At 39.1% G+C, this 22,881-nt stretch overlaps 2 protein-coding genes across 6 annotated transcripts in view; one reads left to right on the plus strand and one right to left on the minus strand.

The window, feature by feature from the left end:
• The window catches only part of DDX4 (DEAD-box helicase 4), a 74,524-nt gene extending 74,325 nt beyond the window's left edge, over positions 1-199 (minus strand). For both annotated transcript variants that reach the window (XM_032336216.1, XM_032336215.1), the window contains exon 1: positions 72-199. The gene's annotated coding sequence lies outside the window, so the exon portion shown is untranslated. The remainder of the gene's footprint in view (positions 1-71) is intronic.
• Positions 200-15,786: 15,587 nt separating this feature from the next.
• SLC38A9 (solute carrier family 38 member 9) overlaps positions 15,787-22,881 on the plus strand; it is an 80,189-nt gene continuing 73,094 nt past the window's right edge. Inside the window, exons 1-2 of one of the 4 annotated variants that reach the window (XM_032336218.1) lie at positions 15,799-15,965; positions 16,772-16,872. The gene's annotated coding sequence lies outside the window, so the exon portion shown is untranslated. Of the gene's footprint in view, positions 15,966-16,771; positions 16,873-22,881 lie in introns of all 4 variants that reach the window. The other 3 variants (XR_004284004.1, XM_032336220.1, XM_032336217.1) reach the window with 3 other exon arrangements.

Here is a 22,881-nt window from a genome sequence, read left to right on the forward strand (position 1 = left end):
CTCCCACTACCGGGAAGTCCAAGGCGACAGGCAGAGGCCCACACAGAGAAGAGAGGCGCCAGAGCACTCACCTCTCCGCGGCTTGCTCTCCCAGGGTCCTCGCAGGCGCTGACGCCGCTTAAACGGCTGCACGTGCAGGACGCCGTCGACTGCGTCAGGTGCGCAGCTTCAACAACAAATGGCACCAGGCGACGAGAGCCACCAGCCAATCAGAGCTCAGACCGTCGGCGTCACCCCGCCCCACCTCCGCCGTGCGTTCCCTACTTGCTCGCATTTGAGGTCGCTGTGGTCAGACCCACTATCTTGTTTCCACAGTGGCCCGTTGGGCTTGTGTGTACAATGTGGCTGGCCATGAGCCACTTCTCTTCAGATTCTTGAGTGAGGTCTTCAATCTGGAGATGCCCTAGATTTTCTCTACGCAAGTACTGCACGCCAAAAATGTCCACCTCCCTTTTTCTAACACCAGAAATAAAAGGAAGTAGGGTAATGCCCTCCCTTCAACCTGCGGAGCTTTCTCTTTTCCTTTTTCCTACGGCAGTCTGTGGCAGTTGGTCCCTCTGGTTCTTCGTTTCTGAGGCACTTACTTGCCATCTGGAGATTTCTGCTGCTTCAACATATAGCATAGGCCCATAGAGCCAGCAGATTTTCTTTCCTCCCAGTGACGGCTGGGATGAGGATCTGTCTTGCTTTGTAAAGAAAGCCTGTCCTGTAGAGTCAAGGATCCACATCTTTGGGAAAGAGATGCCCTCCGATGCAGAACGAAAGCAAAAATTGTGTAGGTCGTTCACAGGCTTGAACCTGGGGGCCACAGGGTTATATCCCTAGGGATACTGGCCAAACCTAAGAGGGACCAAGGCTCATTTCCATGCTTAATCCTCTCACGAAGCAGATACTCTTGTTTTGCCTCACAAAAAGTAAATTTCTCAGTATATCTCCATTCCACCAAAAAAGCCTAAGAGGGCTGTTTTAAAAGCTAGTTTCCATTTTTAAATTTTCATCATTTTCTGTTCTCTGAATCTTTAAAGAAATGCTGAATATTTCATTCAGTAATATAAATCCCAACATAATGTGACACTCAGACATAGAGGACAACACACTTTATGGGTTCAGCTTTGTGGTGTTCATCTTTAGAACCACCATTATTGGGCGCCTGGGTGGCTCACTCATATGGTTAAGCATCTGCCTTCAGCTCAGGTCATGATCCTGGGGTCCTGGGATCCAGTCCCACATTGGGCTCCCTACTTCTTGGGGAGCCTGCTTCTCCCTTGCCTCTCTCTCTCTCTCATGAATAAATAAAATCCTTAAAAAAAAAAAAAAAAAAGAAGAACCACCATTATTGTTTCTCTCTTCCACCAAGAATGCCAATATTTATCTAGTTAGCACTATTTCCAAGGTGAATTGTTTTCAAAAGATTATATTTAACAAAGATCAAACCAGAATATATTTTAACATAACTGTCATTTTTAATAATTTATCTTATTAAACCAAATTTTCACATCATACTCTTGAGGAGGCTAGTACCTTAAATCACTATGTGTTCATGGGAGAGCCATCAATACTCCCGGAGCTCTGAGCTTGTAAAAAGGAGTTTTCTAACATATTTTAACTCACTTTGAATTGATTGTTATTCTTTCAAAAATTTTTATGTCATAGGAAAAAAGCAAAAGGAGTAAGATATGAAATTGCTTTGATAGAATGATAACCTAGTAGATTCTTTTTTAGGTATAGAAAACTTGGGAGATATTTTCTAAAATGAGCTTTTTTTAAGAATTGAGCTAAAGATAATAACTTTTTAAACTTGAGTATAGTTGACACAAACTGTAAAATTAGTTTCAGATGTACACCACAGTAATTCAACGTTTATACATTACACTATGTTCACCACAAGTATAGCTTATATCTGTCACCATACATCTCTATAATAATATTAACTATATTCCTTATGCTGTGCCTTTTATTCTTGTAGCTGGAAACCTGTATCTCCCACTCCCCTTTAACCACTTTGCTCATTCCCCCAACCCCTTCCTTTCCGACAACCATCAGTTTGTTCTCTGTACTTATAGGTCTGATTCTGCTTTTTGTTATCTTTTTTCCCCCTTACAGATTCTACATATGAGTGAAATCATATAATATTTGTCTTTCTCAATCTGACTTATTTCACTTACCATAATACTCTCTAGGCCCATCCATGTTGTCTCAAATGCCAGGCTCATCCTTTTTCATGGCTGTATAATATTCCATTGTGTACTTACACACCATATCTTCCTTATCTATTTGTCTATCAATAGATACTTTGGTTGCTTCTATATCTTGATGATTATAAATAATGCTGCAATAAACACAAAGGTGCACATACCTTTTTAAAAAAAGATTTTATTTATTTATTTGAAAGAGAGATAGAGAGAGACAGCAAGAGAGGGAACGCAAGCAGAGGAGTGGGAGAGGGAGAAGCAGGTTTCCTAGTGAACAGGGAGCCCAATGCAGAGCTCGATCCCAGGACCCCAGGATCATGACCTGAGCTGAAGGCAGATGCTTAATGACTGAGCCACCCAGGCGCCCCAGTGCATATATCTTTATAAATTAGTGTTTTCCATTTCTTTTGGCTAAAGAAAACAGTTAGCAAACACTTTCAGCTATCCAGTCTCAGAAAAGATTGTTACTGCTTTCAGATATTGCAATGAAACAGCTCTTTGCATTCATTGCTCATTGCAATGAAACATTCTATATCATTTTTAAGAGCTGTCCCTGGTTAAGAAAAAGTAAATTCTAAAGAGAATTAAAGTTCAATATTAAGGAAAGGATAAATAAGAGGTGGATGAAAATAATATAATTCAACAATAGAACATAAACAGTGAAAAAAGACAAACACAGTTAAAGCCAGTATGGGTATCACTCATGTTTAGAAAACTCACATTCTGCCACTTTGCTTCTATGAAAGACCTACATATGGGCCTGTTTTCACTAACAGAAACATTCAAAGAGGATTTCTGCTTTTATGAAAAAGCAAAAACAAAAATAGCATTCAGTGTTTTTTCTGTAGTGATGCCTTCTAGAGGCAGCTCCTTCCCCAAGAACTAAACATCTTAGCATCAAGCCACTGTAGCTTTGAACTGTATTTGTGAGCATCTTTGCTTTAACTCTATTTTATGCATCCATTAGCAAGGTGTGACCTAAGGTATCAGAACAGTCTAAGAGAGGTCATTTTTGTGTCTGAGAAGGGTCAAAATTTTTTCATATAAATTCATGGTGCTCGATTCTTCGCTTTACACTATTGGGACCTGTGAAAACTTTCATAAGAACACTCTACTTTCAGATAGTGGGGGACACAAATATGTTCTATTTTCTGTGTCCCCTCCAAAAGATCTTAAACTGGTGATGGTATTAAATTGCAACACAGGGAAAATGCAGGAATTCATTAGTTATTCAGTTAGTTATTATATAGGATTTAAATGAACACCGAGGGTGTGCCAGGTACTATGCTAAGTGCTATAAGTAAAATCAGCCAGTTTCTCAGGGAACAGTCTAGAGAAAAGAATGGCAGTGGCAAATGGAATATAAAACCTTAAGATTTCTGTCTCAGAAGATTCACTTACATACAGTTTATCCGAATTCTGTATATCCCATGTAACAAGGTTTTTCCCAAAGATGTTTCACAGTTAGGAATCAAAGTTTGCAGTTAATATCCTTTTCACTTTAGAAAGAAGCATTAAATTCTCCAAAGAACTGGTATTTTAGGCTTTTTACATTTTCAGTATTATCTCTACATTACTCAAATAACGACTTTTTTTTTTTTAAAGATTTTATTTATTTATTTGACAGACAGAGATCACAAGTAGGCAGAGAAGCCGGCAGAGAGAGGGGGGAAGGGAAGCAGGCTCCCCGCCGAGCAGAGAGCCCGACGCGGGGCTCGATCCCAGAACCCCGGGATCATGACCCGAGCCGAAGGCAGAGGCTCAACCCACTGAGCCACCCAGGCGCCCCTCAAATAACGACTTTTTAATTGGTGTAAACTGTGCCTAGTATCATGTCAAGGTTGTTAAATTTTTTTTTTAATCTACCTGTAGGCCAAAAATGGGTCACCTCAAATGGGGGAACATAGATATTCATTCCTAGGTACTAAGAAATCTGAGAATATCTTACTATGCATATAACCACACAAAAGATTTTTTTTTAAAGATTTTATTTATTTATTTGACAGAGAGAAATCACAAGTACACTGAGAGGCAGGCAGAGAGAGAGAGAGAAGGAAGCAGGCTCCCCGCTGAGCAAAGAGCCCGATGCGGGACTCGATCCCAGGACCCTGAGATCATGACCTGAGCTGAAGGCAGCGGCTTAACCCACTGAGCCACCCAGGCGCCCCACAAAAGATTTTTTTAAAATAAATATTACAGGGACACCTGGGTGGCTCAGTTAGTTAAGTATCTACCTTCAGCTCAGGTCATGATCCCAGGGTCCTGGGATCAAGCCCTGTAGCAGGCTCCCTCGCCTGCTTCTTCCTCTCCTTCTGTCACTCCCCCTGCTTGTGCATGCTCTCTCTCTCTCTCAAATAAAAAACATTTTTAAAACAAACAAACAAACAAACAAAACAGTTTGGAGCCCTATAAATCAACACAAAATGGAAGAGGGAGTAGGTTTATAGAATGTCCAAGATACTATGGTGCTAGTAACACATCTAAAGAAGAAAGTCATCAAAGAGGAGTTTTCAGCATACCAAGCAGGGTTCAGAGAGATGAAACTCTTTATTTTTCCAGTTATGATTAAGGCAATATTTACCAAAGTGTGATACACATACCACTGATTTTAAGCAATTTATGGATAATTTTCGTTTTAATAGTTATTTGAGTGTTCATACTTAATACTTATTTCAATGTTTTAGAAAACTAACAATCATATCAAACTAGGATATCAGAAATATAATTACTTAGAATGATGCTAAATAGTTAAATTTTTAAAAGTGTATTGGGTGTGGTGAAAAAATAATGATACTGTTATGCTGAAAATAAATAAATAAAAAAAGTGTATTCAATTAAAGAAAAAGTAAATATTAATGTTATACAGGAATGACAAAAATCATGAAGGTGTATTCAAATGACTAACATTTGGGAAACATTGGTGCAAATGGAAAAGACTTTGGATATGGAACTGGTCACTAGACAGATTTTCTCTATTATGAGGTAAAGATATTTTATCAGCACATATTTTGATTCTATGCTCACTTAGCAACTTCCTAATTAATAATTCAACTTCCCCCAAATATTTTGATACTAAGAAAGGAGGTGCAGTGGATAAGACATATAAGCCTTACTAGCTTCCCATTATGAATGAATACACTGAGAGTCTGGTTTAAGATATCAGTCTTGTTCAAACTCTCTCTCTTCACAGATGACATGATACTTTATGTGGAAAACCCAAAAGACTCCACTCCCAAACTACTAGAACTCATACAGCAATTTAGTAATGTGACAGGATACAAAGTCAATGTACAGAAATCAGTTGCTTTCTTATACACTAACGATGAAAATACAGAAAGGAAAATTAGAGAATCAATTCCATTTACTATAGCACCAAGAACCATAAGATACCTGGGAATAAACCTAACCAAAGAGGTAAAGAATCTGTACTCAAGGAACTACAGAACACTCATGAAAGAAATTGAAGAAGACACAAAAAGATGGAAGACCATTCCATGCCCTTGGATCGGAAGAATAAACATTGTTTAAATGTCTATCTATACTGCCTAGAGCAATCTATACTTTTTTTTTAAAGATTTTATTTATTTATTTGACAGACAGAGATCACAAGTAGGCAGAGATGCAGGCAGAGAGAGAGAGGAGGAAGCAGGCTCTCTGCAGAGCAGAGAGCCTGATGCAGGGATCGATCCCAGGACCCTGGGATCATGACCTGAGCCGAAGGCAGAGGCTTTAACCCACTGAGCCACCCAGGTGCCCCGAGCAATCTATACTTTTAATGCCATTCCGATCAAAATTCCACTGGTATTTTTCAAAGAGCTGGAGCAAATAATCCTAAAATTTGTATGGAATCAGAAGAGATCCCGAATTGCTAAGGAAATGTTGAAAAAGAAAAACAAAACTGGGGCACCACGTTGCCTGATTTCAAGCTTTACTACAAAGCTGTGATCACCAAGACAGCATGGTACTGGCATAAAAACAGACACATAGACCAGTGGAACAGAGTAGAAAGCCCAGATATGGACCCTCAACTCTATGGTCAAATAATCTTCGACAAAGCAGGAAAAAATATACAGTGGAAAAAAGACAGTCTCTTCAATAAATGGTGCTGGGAAAATTGGACAGCTATATGTAGAAGAATGGAACTCGACCATTCTCTTACACCATACACAAAGATAAACTCAAAATGGATAAAAGTCCTCAATGTGAGACAGGAATCCATCAGAATCCTAGAGGAGAACATAGGCAGTAACCTCTTCAATATCAGCCACAGCAACTTCTTTCAAGATATGTCCCCAAAGGCAAAGGAAACAAAAGTGAAAATGAACTTTTGGGACTTCACCAAGATCAAAATCTTCTGCACAGCAAAGGGAACAGTCAACAAAACAAAGAGGCAACCCATGGAATGGGAGAAGATATTTGCAAATGACAGTACAGACAAAAGGTTGATATCCAGGATCTATAAAAAACTTCTCAAATTCAACACACACAAAACAGATAATCATGTCAAAAAATGGGCAGAAGATATGAACAGACACTTCTCCATTGAAGACATACAAATGCCTAACAGACACATGAAAAAATGTTCATCATCACTAGCAATCAGGGAGATTCAAATTAAAACCACATTGAGATACCACCTTACACCAGTTAGAATGGCCAAAATTAGCAAGACAGGAAACAACGTGTGTTGGAGAGGATGTGGACAAAGGGGAACCCTCCTACACTGTTGGTGGGAATGCAAGTTGGTGCAGCCACTTTGGAGAACAGTGTGGAGATTCCTTATGATATTAAAAATAGAGCTTCCCTATGACCCTGCAATTGCACTACTGGGTATTTACCCCAAAGACACAGATGTAGTGAAAAGAAGGGCCATCAGTACCCCAATGTTTATAGCAGCAATGGCCATGGTTGCCAAACTGTGGAAAGAACCAAGATGCCCTTCAATGGACAAATGGATAAGGAAGATGTGGTCCATATACACTATGGAGTATTATGCCTCCATCAGAAAGGATGAATACCCAACTTTGGTAGCAACATGGACGGGACTGGAAGAGATTATGCTGAGTGAAATAAATCAAGCAGAGAGAGTCAATATGGTTTCACTTATTTGTGGAGCATAACAAATAACATGGAGGACATAGGGAGATGGAGAGAAGGGAGTTGAGGGAAACTGGAAAGGGAGGTGAACCATGAGAGACTATGGACTCTGAAAAACGGCCTGAGGGTTTTGAAAGGGTGAGGGGTGGGAGGTTGGGGGAGCCAGGTGGCGGTATTATGGAGGGCACGTATTGCATGGAGCACTGGGTGTGGTGCATAAACAATGAATTCTGTTACGCTGAAATGAAATTAAAAAAAAAAAAAGAGCAGAAAAAAAAAAGAAATTCAGATGAATACTAAAAAAAAAAAAAAAAAAAGATATCAGTTTGTTTAGTGTTCCTGAAAGATCCTGATTATAACCAAACAGATCTCCTAGAGGACATAATACATTCAGTACTCCCTAAGTACTTTTACAAATGTATTTAATGCGAGCCAAAAATAAGTGAAAGATACATGTCAAATACTGTGTCAGGGTACATTGAACAATCCCTCCTAAGACTAAGGGGTCTTGTTGACCCTTTGCTGTAAAACAGTGTTTCATCAGTGAATTACGTATAGAGTACGGTAAATAGTAAAAAGGAAAGCACAGTATACCAAAATCTAGCTCTTTCCATTCCCACTAGATGTTAGCTCTACCTAACAAAAAAGCTGACTTTTTTGTGTCCCAAATGGCAAAAGCATTGTGATTTGTGAAAGTCATTATAGTCAATCTTCCTGGGTATAAAAGACGGAAGTCTTTCACCTCAAGAGAAGTAGTGAGCAGGTCCCATCAATGAACCTCAACCTGGGACAAACCTCTTTCTCCCTATGCTTACTAAAACTAAAGAGTTGCAGCTTTCAGAGAGAAAGAAACTACTAGCATTTGACTGAGAAGTCAGTACTGATAATCTCTAGCTGTCCATTTATTAACTGTATGAACTTGGCAAGTTATTTAATCACTCTGTCTGTCTCTAAAATGGGGATAACCAGGGCCACCGGATAGAGTTATGCAAAAAGGCACCAAGCCAAGAGACAAGAAGACCTAAACTCAGCCTACACACCACCTACCAAGCCATGCACCTGCAGAGCAGCATGTGTCCATATCAGTTACCATGTTCTAATCTCACAAAGGTTAAATTCCCTATAGTGGTTTCTATTTTCCTACTTGGTCCCTGACCAACAAAGGGATTTTACTGAAAAATACTCTGAAATCTATGTTCTAGTACTGTAAAATTGTTATGTGGTGGTTAGTAAAAAGACTATGTATTTACAAACTCGCAAGGAGTTACCTATACTTGTTTTTTCCACTTTCCCATCTTTCATTCCTGAACCCACTGCAATCTGGCTTTTATCTCATTGTTCCATCAATATTGACAAGGTCAATAGCAACAATGACCTCCTTGTTTCTAAAATCAACTGACAGGGGCACCTGGGTGGCTCAGTGGGTTAAAGCCTCTGCCTTCAGCTCAGGTCAAGATCTCAAGGTCCTGGGATCAAACCCCACATAGGCTTCTCTGCTCAGCAGGGAGCTTGCTTCCCCCTCTCTCTCTGCCTGCCTCTCTGCCTACTTGTAATCTCTGTCAAATAAATAAATGAAATCTTTTTAAAAAAATAAATAAAATAAAATAAACTGACAGTTTTCAATTCTTAATGTAAAAGATTTTTTATTGATGACACTATTGACTACTTCTTCTTTACAAAAATACTCTCTATAAAACTGGACAACTATATGGAAACAGATAAAAGTAGATCTGCTCTTTACGCCACATAACAGGATAAGAAATTCAAATGTAAATTAAAAAAAGAAATTCAAATGTAAAAGCAATAAAACCTTGCGGATACTAGAAGAAAACATTAGTGAATTCCTCTATACTTGGAAAAACATTCTACCTATAATTCAAAATCCAGAAGCAATAATTTTATATAGTAGGACTAAATAAATATTAAAAATAAAATTTCATATAACAAAAAAATAAATAGCAAAGGCAAAAGACACATGACAAACTGGGAAGAATTATTTCCAACATAATCCAGAGAAAGGATTAATATGTATAACACAAAGAGATGGTGGGGCACCTGGGTAGCTTAGTCCGTTAAGCATCCGCCCAATATATGGCTCCAGGCTCACCAGGAAGTCTACTTTTCCCTCTTCCTTTGCCTGTTGCTCCACCTGCTTGTGTTCTCTCTCTGTCAAATAAACAAATAAAATCTTAAAAAAAAAAAAAACCAACAAAATGGCTTAAATATATAGAGATGCTTGATTTTTTCAAGAACAATGCAAATTAAAACTACACTAAAATACAATTTTTCACCTATTAAAATGACAAATGTTTGGGGCGCCTTGGTGGCTCAGTGGATTAAAGCCTCTGCCTTCAGTTCAGGTCATGATCCCGGGGTCCTGGGATCAGCATCGGGCTCTCTGCTCAGCAGGGAGCCTGCTTCCCTTCCTCTCTCTCTCTGCCTACCTCTGCCTACTTGTGATCTCTGTCTGTCAAATAAATAAATGAAATCTTTAAAAAATGACAAATGTTTGATAGTGTACTCTATCAGAGAGGTTGCAAGGTAACAGGGACCCTTACACATTGCTGCTGGTGATGTACTGTGGCCTAGTCCTGAGCGAAGGGAATTTGTCAGTATCTAGCAATATTTCATGTGCACTTGCCCTTTGATCCAGTAATCCTATTTCTGGAATTTATCTCAAATACACACTGTCAGAAAATATAAAGGGGTATATACACAAAGTTATTAATTGTAGAGCTAAAAGGTAAAGACTGTAAAACTCAAAAGTCCCTCATTAACAGAGTGAAACATCCACCCATGTAGTTGCAGGGTGAACAAATTTTCCCTTCTTCCCTTCTAGGTTCTTTGGCTGACCTTATGATTAAATTGACATAAGACTGATAAACAGGAGAAAAACCGTGTTAATTTCATATGTATAGAAGCCCCATAAAAATATGAGACTCAAAGAAATGACCAAAGCAGAAGGCTTTTATACCTTTTAGACAAGTGATAATCTGTGAAGAGTTGACAAGACAGAACGATTTGGACTTAAGGCAATAAGTTGATGAAGAAATAAGTTCTGTTTACACAGCTTTCTTGACCCTAAATTCCCTATCTCTGGTGATAAGGATGCTTTCTACCCTCCTGGTATGAAGACAGGGGTAACTTGTCACATGCTTTTAAGGACACAAAGGCGGCTCAGAGAGTCCTTCCTGCATCAGCTGCTTCTCAAGTACCTTGAGTTCAAAATAATTAATATGCCAAAGTAGCATATTTTAGCATGACATATTCTGGTCCTCTTCAGAGTACTTTGCAGTGGTACAAAAGTCACTACACAGACGTGAAGTCTTTATCATTATCTTCATCTTTCCTATATATCTTTATCATTCCCATCACTTAGGAGATTCTGAGTTTTAGTTCTGTGCCAGAAAGGGGTCAAAGATTAAATATCTATTTCTCAGTATAAATCATTGTACCACAGGTGCATATTGGTCATCATTGACAGCTAGTTTCCAAGTTCTTCAATGAACTATGTCTCTAAGTTTTCATGTCTTCATATAGTTCCCTCTCCTTGAATCTCTACTGGCTCTGTGATTTTTTTTTTCTTTTGCTGTGTTAATGAAGTGACTTTTGTACCATATTTAAGGATGGAGCTGGTTGCCAGTGGAGCCAACTAGGTATTCAGAGGGTTGGAACTTTCAGTTACCCCACTCTCCATCTCTGGCAAGAGGAGAGGGGCTAGAGTTTGAGTTTAATCACCAGGTTCCAATGATTTAATCAATAGTATCTGTGTAATAAGAAACCTCCTTAAAAACCCAAAAGGATGGCGTTCAGAGTACTTCAAGGTTGGTGAGCACAACCTGGAATGTTCTTCTCACAATTTGAGGAGAATGGTGCACTTGGAAAGGACATGGAAACTCCATACCTTTTTCCATACCTTGCCCTCTGCGTTTTTTCCATCTGGCTATTCCTTAGTTATAGCTTTTCATAGTAAACTAGTAATTTACTAAGTAAAATGTTTCTCCAAATACTGGGAACCACTCTAGCTAATTAGTCAAACCCAAGGAGAGGTTCATGGAAATTTCAGATGTATACAGCTAGTTGGTCAGAAGCGCAAGGACAATCTGGACTTTCAAGGGGTGTCTGAGTGGGTGGGTAGGGGGTGGAATTCATGTAGGACTGAGCCTTTAACCTATGGATCTGGAACTATCTCCAGATAGATAGTATTAGAATTGAGTTAAATTGTAGAACACCAGTTGGTGTCAAGAATTATTTGATGGTGTGGGAAACCCTCTTCCCATGTTGCAATTAATATTAGAATCTTAGTTTCATGTGCCTCATGATAAAATGCATAAGAAAGACTCTATAATACTTATGTATTAATCCTACCAAAAATGCATAATGAATCTAATCACAAGGTAATATTAGGTAAATTCAAATTGTGGGACATTTCACTAAATGGCCTATATGCTTCAAAAACATCAATGTTATGGGTGTCTGGGTGGCTAAGTTGGTTAAGCGTCTATCTTCGGTCAGGTCATGATTCCAGAGTCCCAGGATCAAGTACCAGGATGGAGTTCTGCACCGGGATCCCACTCAGCAGGGAGTCTGTTTCTCCCTCTGACCCTCCACCATTTCATGCTTTCTCTCTCTCACTCTGTCTTTCAGATAAATAAATAAAATCTTTAAAAACCAAACAAAAAAATGTCAGTGTCATGAAAAAGAAAGAAAGTCTTCAGGAGCTATTCCAGAATAAAGGAGCCTAAGGAGACTTGAAGACTAAATGCAATACATGATCAATCCTGTGTTGGGTTCTGGATGAGGAAAAAAGACCCAGAACAAAACATCTCATAAAGGACATTATTGAAACAATTGGTGAAATTTGCCATAGGCTTATAAATTAAATAAGAGCATTGTACCAATTTTTAAAAGGTCTAGTCTTGACCATTATACTGTGAAAACCCTTTTCTTGGGAAATAAACACTAAAGAATTTAGAAGCAGAGGCATATGGTGTGCAATTTAATCTCAAATGGTTTAGGGGGAAAAATGTATGCAGAGAGAGAGAGAGAGACAGAGAAAAAGTGAGGAGACAGAAGGAGGGAAGAAGGGAGACAATAGATGAATACGACAAAATGGTAACAATTGATAACTGAGTAATGGATATATTGGATTTCTTTGCACTACCTTTGCAACTTCTTTTGTAAACTTGAAATTATTCTGTTCTATTTTATTTTAAAGCAATTATTTATTTGACAGAGAGAGAGAGAGTGAGAAAGAGCATGAGGGGGTAGGGAAAAGCAGGCTCCCCAATGAGCAGGGAACCCAATCCAGGGCCCCGAAATAACAACCTGAGCCAAAGGCAGATGCTTGACTGACTGAGCCATGCAGGTGCCCAGATGCAAGTGTTTCTACTACATTTCTCAAACACATTTCAACTTGGGGTAACCAAATCATTGAGAAAATACTCTTCTCCTTAGGAAAACTGCAACTAATACACAAAAATCTCCATTTTGCATCTTCTAAGCTGAGGGTCAGAAAACCATGTCCTAGGGATAAACCCAGCCCAGTACCTGTTTCTATAAATAAATTAGAATACAGCCACTCCACTTGTTCACATATTGTTTATGTTGACTCCTTTTATGCCATAAAGACATAATCAGGTAATTGATGACAGAGACCATATGGCCAGAAAGCCTAGAAAACTTACTATTGGGCCCTTTATAGAAAGTTTAACAATCCTTGTTGTAGAAATCATGGCTAGTGACCTGAAGTCCCTAAACAGTGAGAGTACCACAGGAAACTCCCAGGGACCCCCAGAGTACAGTATTTTTTTAAGATTTATTTCTTTATTTTAGACAGAGAGAGTGCACATGAGGGGGAGGAGGGGCAAAGAGAATATCCAAGCAGACTCCTGCTAAGCATGGAGCCCAGGTGTGGGGCTTGATCTCAAGAGCTATGAGATCAGAACCTGAGCAGAAACCAAGAGCTGGATCCTTCAGAGACTACTAAACCACCCAGGTGCCCCAGGGTATTTTAAATTTTTGAGGAAAACACAGCAACATCTGTCAGATACCATGTGAACTACTACATTGAGATAATTAATAATTTCAACATTAGATCAAGTTAATTTCTTGGATAACATCATATCCACCAAGTTGAGTTTTCAGTGGTTGCTATGGTCTCAAGAAAGTGTGCAAAATCCAGTGTGAAGCACAAAACAAGGACAGTGGTATCCCACATGACTTCAAGTTTGAGAAGTTAAGAAGTGCCCAATAGATGTACACTTCCCATTAGTAAACAACCGGGGCTACTTAAGAATGAAATAAAATATTTTTCATTCAACTTCAATTCAATATATTTTAAGTGGTTACGAAGTTGTTAGGACATAAATGCTTATTAATTTGTTTGGACCTAACTACTTAGTAAACTTAGTGACTAATTCATTCATTTTAAATGCTTTTTACAAACACATTAAGTCCTAGAAAGCTGCCTCAGCCCTGGGGACATTCCAAGGCAGGCAAAATAAAGGCAAGCGGTGGAGCCAAACTTTCAGGGAACCAACAGATAGAAAATGCTTAATTACAATTTCTTGAGAATAAGGTCCATATTGCTCCCTCCGATACCAGCAACCTACATCAGGAACATAAGCTACTATTTTCTTTTTTTTAAGATTTTATTTATTTATTTGACAGAGAGAAATCACAAGCAGACGGAGAGGCAGGCAGAGAGAAAGAGAGGGAAGCAGGCTCCCTGCTGAGCAGAGAGCCTGATGCGGGACTCAATCCCAGGACCCTAAGATCATGACCCGAGCCGAAGGCAGTGGCTTAACCCACTGAGCCACCCAGGTGCCCCCATAAGCTACTATTTTTAAGGCCGCTACCAACCTGGAGAGTAGGAGATGATCATGGTGCTCTCCTGTCAAAATTCAGCATTCTTAAGTGTTCCCTGGTTGTTTTACATCTTATTATTCATGCCAGAGTTAAAAAAAAAAAAAAAAGTTGATTCCAGCAGTTTTGCCAATTTATTTATTGCTTTTATGGAAGCAACAGAAGTTCCCTACTTTACCATTTTCACTGATGTCACTCCATACCATTCAATTCTGTGCTTTTTGGTCTTGCCTAAAATTATTTTCTCAACCTGGAATGCAGCGAAAGAAGAAAATTTTACTTTCATTGAAGTCATCAAAAGAATGTTAGTTTATTTATTTTTTTAAAGGTTTTATTTATTTATTTGACAGAGATCACAAGTTGACAGAGAGGCAGGCAGGGCTGGGGGGACGAAGGCTCCCCACTGAGCAGAGAGCCCAATGTGGGGTTCGATTCCAGGGATCATGACCTGAGCCAAAAGCAGAGGCTTTAACCCACTGAGCCACTCAGGTGCCCCAAGAATGTTTATTTAAAGGTAGGTAAAAGAGTAACTGCAAAAAGTTTGGAATAAGGACACCATTAGCAAAATAAATTTTACCTGTCATAAAGCCAATATTCATTGTATCATCTGCCTGTTGTCAAGTCCTCAGTAATACAGGGAGTGTTTGATAATGTTTGAGAACTCAGGCTTTGAAATAAGACGTCAGTTGGAAGTCTGACTCTTCTGCCACTTTCTTCTTGTTTGGCCTTGGGGAAGTTACTTAAATTCTGTAAGACTATTTCCTTATTTGTAAAATGGGAATAATATACACTTCTACATCATGGTAGAGACTTAAAGTATTGTATGTAAAGTGCTTAGCACTCAATATTAGCTGTTAAATTTGGAATCGTTAATTTGGTTTCCTTATCCCATTGCATTTCTTGTTTTCTTCTGGTTGTTTTTCTTAAGGAAAAAAGAAAAAAAAAACCTACTGGCTTCCTAATTAAGAAGCCCGTAGGTGTTGCTATATGCTTCCCAAGGGACTTTGATTGAGCTGACTTTTTACAATAAGCACATTAATTTTACTTAGATTATAGGTTAATTTCGGGGGTTTTGGTTGAAATTGCGAGGGATACGAAGAATGGGTTAAAATACTCCCAAAGCCCTTCTTTTCGCCTAAGGACGAATTTGTCAACGCATTAAAAGAATAATAATTAAAAAAAAAAAAAAAGAAAGAAAGAAAAGAAAAGAAAAACAGAACAACAACAAAAAATTAGTGTCCAGCCAAAATAGTGAGAATGCCAACTCAACGTTTTTCAAACCAGTTTCTCTCGCTGTCTGTGGGATTCAGGCACGTGACGACAGTACAGAACACAAGGCAAAAGAGCCGGAGAAGAGACTGATAATGGGAGGTCAGCTCTAGATGGAGATGTCACGTCAACCCTTTCCTAGGTAACCTCTGGAGGTGTAAGGACTGCAGGAGATGGCATTTCTTCTTCTAGGCGACTTTGGTCGTCAGGCAAGCATCTCACACAACGCCAAACATCACTGAGCAGGGATGAGATTTGCGAACCTGAACCACCCCGCCTTTCCAAAGCTGGAGAACGCGGCTCTGCGGCGAGAGGCATGGTGACTCTCGCAGAGACCTCTGGGAGTTGTAGTCCCCAGGGGCGGGAGGTTTGACAGCGGCTGCCGACTTAACGCTCTCAGAACTCCATCCCCCGCCGGCCCCCGCGGCTTAAGCTATTGCCTCTTCCTGTTCAGGAGAGGAGAAACCCTGCTACAGCAAGTTGAGAGGATTTGGGAAAGGGTCTCCGACTTTTCGGAGACTGAGCCCTTGGCGGAAGCAGGTAGGGCATGTTCCCTGGTCTTACAAAATGACCCCTCGGTACGGGCGGAGAGGATAGAGGGGAAGCGGCGGGAACCGCTGAGCTTGCTGTGGAGCCGGCTGTTGCCGGGGAAGTTCTTTAGTGAAACGCGTCGGAACAGTTGCTTATTAGGGGATCCGTGAGGACAAAGTCGGGGACTGAGGAGACCACTCCAGAGGGGCGACGCGCGCTCCTCTCGGCTCTGGTGACTCCCGCGGGAGCAGAGAGTTCAGGGGGCTATGGGGAGTCGGTGCGTGTTTCAGCCTGGGGGTGATGATGGGTAAACACCCGGGTGAGAAGGAGGAGAACTGGAATTATTGCCAGAACGGGAGAACCTTCTCTGTCCCGAGTAAGGAAGAGCTGGAAAAAGGAGATCCTGGGAGGGAACACATTAGTGTCTGGGACTAGGACCACAGATGGGTGGGGGGCCGAAAGAATTAAGTCCTCGCCTCTCTTTTCCCCGGCTCAAATGTGAGAGCGGCTGTCTTGATAGTAGGTGACTTTATATCTTAGCTGTCTTAGAATACTAGAGCTGGAGGAGGCCTTTGAGAATAGCTAGTAAAGCACATTCTCTTCACTTTACTGATGAGGAAACTAAGGTCCACCAAGTTGGAGAAACTGCCTCGTGCATGACCAGCCAGCCAGTTAATGGCCAACTTGACTAAAACCTAATTTTCATTACTCTGAAGTACTGCCGTAATCTATTGCTGAGATCAGTACAGCAGCAAACTCTAACCTGTTACTCTTTTTTTTTTTATTTTTTTATGCTTACCTATACAAAATAATAGGCAGACGCTGAAGGGCAAGTTTTTAAATTTCTCAATAGATCAAGGAAACCCCGGCCTTAACTTAAAGAAAAATCTCTACAAACTTCATAGTAATATAAAAGGTTGGTAGCAAATTAATATGTGACCTTTTCTTTCCTACCTCTGGGAACACTTAGCCTTAGATTGCTTCTCTCAATCCTAAATGCTGTATATCTGAGTCATATAAAAATAGCATGCTAATTTGATTTTACAGTACCCTACATATTTACAGTAACGGGTAAACGGCATACGAGGTTGGGAATACCCACCTGAACTATAAAATAAAATAATATTTATAGTATTTTTTAAGAAGGAGATATGAGCATAAAAGTTAAAAAAACAATTAGGAGATTAAAAACTTCTACTGGGCCTGCATTTTATAATACACTTAAATTTCAGTCCATCATCAGCATTCTTTCTTACTGCATAACAAAACTGAAGAGCATTTAGTGTTCCCATTGCATTGTTTTGGCTGGTTATTTCTTTATTAGACTACATTGCCCTCCAGCACGGTGAAATTTAACAGCTTTTGAAGCATTTATTGATCAGTTTGGAAGCATGTTCTACCAGTCTCCTCAGAATTGGAGCTTTACAACTCTTATTGGCTGACCATTAAGTGATTCAGAAGGAAGAGTTTGAGATAAATTCATTACCAGACATTATAGCAGTTGCAGATTTCTATAGATGAAAACATGTATACATAGCATAACTTCTTTCATGAACCAAGCTGCCTTTTTTATGCTGTGGTTCCATTGGCTTTTATATTGGCGTAGTACAGAAGTGGCCAAACTGACCAGATTTGCTATGACCATTGCCCCCAGATGCATTTATTTTTTATAAAGTTTTATTGGGGGGCAGTCAGTTAAGTGTCTGCCTTCTGCTGAGGTCGTGATCCCAGGAAGCCCCACCTCAGGCTTCCTGCTCAGCAGGGAGCCTGCTTCTCCCTCTCACTCTTCTAACCCCTGCTTGTGCTCTCTGTCAAATAAATGAAAGTATTTTTAAAAATTGAAAAAGTTTTAAAAAGTTTTATTGGAACACTGCCATGCTCACTCATTTATATATTGTCTTCTGTGCTAAAATACAGAGTTGAGGGATGCCTGGGTGGCTCAATGGGTTAAAGCCTCTGCCTTCGGCTCAGGTCATGATCCTGGGGTCCTGGGATTGAGCCCCACATCGGGCTCTCTGCTTGTCAGGGAGCCTGCTTCTTCCTCTCTCTCTGCCTGCCTCTGCCTACTTGTGATCTCTGTCAAATAAATAAATAAAATCTTTTAAAAAATTATAAAATACAGAGTTGAGTAGCTGCAGAAATGATAAGGCTCACAAAGTGGAAAATATTTATTATTTGGTCCTTTACAGAAAAAAATTTGTGAACTCTTGCTCTGCTAAGCTGAATGTAAATACAGTATTTGAACTTCTACCATATGCAGAGGTATTAGGTAATACTAATTTTCAGTCTTTGAGAAAGAACATATAAATACTTGTATGCTGGGTCCATAATACAATTGACCCTTAACACAAGTTTGAACTTCAGAGGTCCAGTTATATGTGAATTTTTTACAGTATAGTACTGTAAATGTACTTTCCTTATGATTTTCTTAATAACATTTTGCTTTCTCTAGCTTTTAGTGTAAGAATACGGTGTTTAATGCGTACAATATACGCAATATGTGTTAATCAACTACATATGCTATCAGGAAGGCTTTCAGTCAAAAGTAGGCTATTACTAAAGTTTTGGGAGAGTCAAAAGTTACATGTGCATTTTCAGCTGTGGGGTTGGGGGTTTGAGGTTGCTGCCCCTAACCTCTGCTTTGTTCGGGGGTCAACTCTACTTTTGTTTGGGCTAAAATTGATGGGTCCTATTGCAGATGGATGCTAGCATCTTAGCTAGACACGTAGACTGGCTTTTGCAAAGAATTGTGAAAGGACACTTCTGAGCCTAGTGTGGAAAAGAGCTGACATCCTTTGAAATATACTGATATTTACAATCAATACCTTTTTAAAAAATTATTTTTATTAACATATAATCTATTATTTGCCCCAGGGGTACAGGTCTGTGAATCATCAGGCTTACACATTTCACAGCACTCACCATAGCACATACCCTCCTCAAAGTCCATAACCCAGCCACCCTATCCCTACCCCTCCACCCTCCAGCAACCCTCAGGTTGTTTCATGAGATTAAGAGTCTCTTAATGATTTGTCTCCATCCCGATCCCATCTTGTTTCATTTTTTCCTCCTCTACCCCCCACAACCCCCCTGCCCTGCCTCTCAAATTCCTCATATCAGAGAGATCATATGATAATTGTCTTTCTCTGATTGACTTATTTTGCTCAGCATAATACCCTCTAGTTCCATCCACGTCGTTGCAAATGGCAAAATTTCATTTCTTTTAATGGCTACCCAGTATTCCATTATATATATATATACCATATCTTCTTTTTTTTTTTTTAAGATTTTATTTATTTATTTGACAGAGAGATCACAAGCAGGCAGAGAGTCAGGCAGAGAGAAAGGGGGAAGCAGGCTCCCTGCTGAGAAGAGAGCCCGATGTGGGGCTAGATCCCAGGACCCTGAGATCATGACCTGAGCCAAAGGCGTGGCTTAAACCACTGAGCCACCCAGGCGCTCCTACCATATCTTCTTTATCCATTCATCTCTTGATGGACATCTAGGTTCTCTACACAGTTTGGCTATTGTGGAGATTGCTGATATAAACATTGAGGTGCATATACCCTGTGGATCACTACATTTGTATCTTTAGGGTAAATATCCAGTAGTGCGATTTCTGAGTCATAGGGTAGCTTTATTTTCAACTTTTTGAGGAACTTCCATGCTGTTTTCCAGAGTGGCTGCACGAGCTTGCATTCCCAGCAATAGTGTAGGAGAGTTCCCTTTTCTCCGCATCCTCACTAACATCTGTTGTTTCCTGACTTGTTAATTTTAGCCATTCTGACTGGTGTTAGGTGGCATCTCTTTGTGGTTTTGATTTTTATTTCTCTGATGACAAGTGATGTGGAGCACTTTTTCATGTGTCTGTTGGCCATCTGGATGTCTTCTTTGCCTAATAGTAAAATTTACAGTCAATACCTTTTAAGAATTTATGTCAAATGAACTTTCTTTGGTGGCTTTCTATGTCCTTTTTATGGAAAAAAAGTATTTTTCAGTGCAGATATCAGCAAGCAGTTCAGTAAACTGTTATTTTCCTTTTGAGACTCCATACTGAACCAATTTTAAAGTAAGTGGGATATATTATTAAATGACTTAGCTTTGACATTAATAGTCTTGCTTCTATGACTTTGTTTTAAAACTCAGAGGACTGAGGTGCCTGGGTGGCTCGGTCATTAAGCAGCTGCCTTTGTCTCAGGTCATGATCTCAGGGTTCTGGGATCGAGTCCCACATTAGGATCCCTGCTCAAGGGGAAGCCTGCTTCTCCCTCTTCCACTCCCCATGCTTGTGTTCCCTCTCTCATTCTCTCTCTCTCTCTCAAATAAATAAATAAAATCTTTAAAATACAAAAAAAATTTTAAAAACCTCAGGTTTGAGCCATTAGAAGTGATTTTATCTGTTTATGTCATCTTTTATGTTTAGATCCCTTATCAGTGTTGTCTGAGGCAAATTAATGGTATAGGAGTATTTAACATTTTAGTTAATTATAGATGGTGCTATTTTGTGTTATTATCTATGTAGCATTAGCTCTGGACCTCTAATTTGCTCTTAAATTCATCAAACTTGAGAATATCTTGTAGTTGTACTCATCAAGACTTCCAAAAGGCATTATATTTCCTTTGAAATAGCATTTTTGGGGTATTTGAAGTCAAGCTATTTGACTAATTGAGGCAACTGAAAATTACCAATTTTCTTACAATTCTTTGTATTTACTTGAATATTATTAAATCCTAGAAAGGCATTATAGGGTTTGGACTCATTTAAGGCTTATTTAGATCACTGAGATAGTATCATTGTTCTTGCTTATTTGGAATAAAGAGCTAATCTGGCAACACCACAACATTTCAGATTTGCTCAGAACAAACACACATATGTGATTAAACTGGAAACTTTTTGTCAAATCCTGAACACCCCTCACATTTTCCCTAACTTTGATTATCATTTTTGGGAAGGCTGACTGAGGTCCCAGGACCTTTCTAGATTTTTCTTATTCTGGGTTTTCTAGTATTTAATTTCAGCAAAAGTATTGATTTCCAGAAGTTAAAAGAATCCTCTCTTCCTAAACTCAGTCGCATTCTCACTTTAGTATAGGAACCAATATTGCAGAGCGTATTGGTTAAAAACCGAAGTCTGGGCAGACATCACAGTAAACTGGAAGTAACATTTGGGACCTAAGTTACCTGGTTTCCATCTCAGCTGTGGCTTTATTAGCCAAATGATATAGGACAAGTTACTTATGAGTTTCAGTTCCTTTTTTTATAATTTGAAAGTAGTACCTTTTTTCCAAATTCTAAGATTAGTTGCAATTAAATAACATGTAAAAACTTAGGCCAGGAATAGGTGTTTAGTAAATAAATGTTAGTCCCAACTCCCACTACTTATTTATTGATTTTTCTTTTTCCCTGGGTTTTTCTCCAAAGTGACATCCAGTTTTCTTCTTCAGAAATGATTTCTTCCCTTTAGGTCTTTTCTTTTTGTGACAGTTCAGTAATACTGTGAAGCTCAACTTCTTTATCTTTCTTACCTCACCGAGTTTACTCACTCTATACTAAAGGCATATAGATACATCAGCTGATTTTATTCATACCACTAAGTTAAGCCAACACATAATTTTGCTAACTACTTTAAAGAGCCAAACTCATAATAAAATGATAGCTGTGTTTGTTGAACACTCATTGTGAGTGAAGGCACATTATGTACATTATCTCAAATCTCAAACCCTATAAGACTAGTACTTTTATTATTCCCTGAACCAGTGAGTCTTAGGGAGTTTAAATCAAAATCACATAGAAAATAGCAGAGCCAGGATTCAAACCCAGACAGTCTGACACATGAGCTTTCAACTACCACACTCTACTTGATGAACCAGTGTAGGCCATGCCCCAAATTAAGCATTGTGTATAATTCAAATGAAGGAATATCCTGGCAGTGCTTTCTGAAGATGATTTTATCAGTTTTTAGAGATTGAGGAGCAATAAGGCTGTATCTCCCAGTCAAAATTTAAATTCTTCTCTAGTATTTCTTAGCAATTCTATTGTGACTTGATTAAGTTTAGTTTTATTAAGTACAGAAATGATAGCAAACTTCTATACAGAATTTAACAGTACCTGGCATCTTCCTAATGTTTGTACAAATTGAATTTATGGTCTTTTAGAGAAGTTTTTATGTGCATTAGATTTTCTTGAATGAATAGCCCTGCAGTTCTTAATGTTATTCTTTTTGATGAAAGGATACTGGCTGACAATCATCTTTTTAATTCCTAAAATATTTAACTTTTAAAACTGAGAGAATGTTTTAAAAATTCTGTAAAGCTAGTAACTTGGTTTTTTTCAGAAGGCAAGTTAATGCTGAGATTGAGATTGTATTTGCCAATGGTTTATTTAACAGAGGTTCACTGTGGGAATTTCACAAGCCAGTAGTATACAGAATGATGCCTCTTGATAAGCCAATAAAGAAATACTCCAAATCGGTGATAAATTAATTATACTCTCATTCAAGACAAGAGGAGATGAAAGGAATAAATTCCAAATTTATTTAAGGTGTAACTTTTTGGAGTTGATACTTGGGAAAGACAGCTGAGTCAACCAGAGTGAATGTCCAGCTTCCTACACAAAAGTAGAAGTCTCCTGTTGTTAGAGCATGTTGCTAGGGATGGTCATTGTCCCTGTTGATGGGCAAGATGATCTTCTGGGCTGCTGCATGGCTTTTACCACTGCAGATAAAAGTATCCTTTGCCTCAGCAGGATCTAATTGCCCCCAGGTCTTTAGAGAGCTATTTTAGATCGCAACCGTCACCTTGCCCATACCCAACACTCTGATCGTCTTCCCAAACTCACTGTTTATAGTACAGATATCCCCCTTGCCATAGTTGCTTCTTCCTGTGTTTTTATTGATAAGCAAATAAGCTCCTGAGTTCTTATCCAT

The sequence above is a fragment of the Mustela erminea genome, chromosome 3 (assembly GCF_009829155.1).
Source record: "Mustela erminea isolate mMusErm1 chromosome 3, mMusErm1.Pri, whole genome shotgun sequence".
Taxonomy (NCBI): domain Eukaryota; kingdom Metazoa; phylum Chordata; class Mammalia; order Carnivora; family Mustelidae; genus Mustela; species Mustela erminea.